The sequence below is a fragment of the Cryptomeria japonica genome, chromosome 11 (genome assembly GCF_030272615.1).
Source record: "Cryptomeria japonica chromosome 11, Sugi_1.0, whole genome shotgun sequence".
NCBI classification, from domain to species: Eukaryota; Viridiplantae; Streptophyta; class Pinopsida; order Cupressales; family Cupressaceae; genus Cryptomeria; species Cryptomeria japonica.
In genome coordinates this window covers 15,371,877-15,372,871 of record NC_081415.1, presented here as the reverse complement: position 1 = coordinate 15,372,871, position 995 = coordinate 15,371,877, and the positions used below count along the sequence as shown (strand labels likewise).

Sequence of the window (995 nt, the reverse complement as noted above, 5' to 3'; positions counted from 1 at the left end):
AAAAAACCCCAATATGTTGTAAGTAAACCCTAACCCTAATACTCTAGATACAAACATGATTCGAGATAATCTTTCCACTCCTAAATGAACAAGACCCTAATCAAAACACAAAAATAATAAACTCGTTCTGGTACACAGCTTCCTGTTGTACTATTCCCGAACGATAGTACAGATAACGAAAGACAATGAAATCTCAAATAGTTAAAGGAAACTTTGAATACATGGCCGAAAGAAACAAAGGTAAGGTATAACGATAGTACAGATAAGGAAAGGCGATGAAATCTCAGATAGTTAAAGGAAGCCTTAAATCCATGGCCGAAAGGAATCAAAAGTATATAAGAAACAAGAATGATTATTAAGCAATGTATCAGGCCTTCTGGCTTAGAAGCATGAAGCCGTAAATCTATGGCGGCCTTCTGGCTTAATTACATGAAACCCTAAATCTATGGCCGTAAAATCATAAAAAATATAAATCAGAAACAATAATGATTACAGAGTGATGGATCAGGCTATCTGGCTTATCTCCAAAGAGAAAACGCACAGTTGAATCATTGTCGATCATTCGGGGAAAGAATCCTCATTTCCATCAAACGAAAAAAATTAGGCAATTGTTTCAATTAATTCATTGAAGAAATTAAACTAAAACCTTAAAAATAAACCCTATAGATAAATCCTTTGAAAAAACAACAAAAAAGGGGGAAAAACATCTTTACCACTGCACGTCAAAAAAAAGACATCTGACACAGATGAAAATTTACCAGTGATTTTAGCGACGAATAGCAAACAAAATACTCAAAACGTCAAGTTAAATTACCGGCTGAAATAAAATATAGCGTCGTCTCATACACAGCCGGCAGTGAGATGCAACGGGCTGGTAATCAGTATCGACGCAGACAAATAAAAAACCTATAAATCTTACAATCTGAAGCAAGAGCTTTTCTTCTAAGCAAAATTATAGTCCTCCTTTCATCGCCTCTACCTATATAGGAAAAACA

General features: G+C 34.9%; 1 non-coding gene across 1 annotated transcript; it reads right to left on the bottom strand.

The window, feature by feature from the left end:
• Positions 1–499: 499 nt before the first annotated feature.
• LOC131049544 (small nucleolar RNA Z103) lies at positions 500–587 on the bottom strand. The gene has a single exon (XR_009106748.1). It is a non-coding gene; the product is annotated as a small nucleolar RNA Z103 (small nucleolar RNA).
• Positions 588–995: the final 408 nt, after the last annotated feature.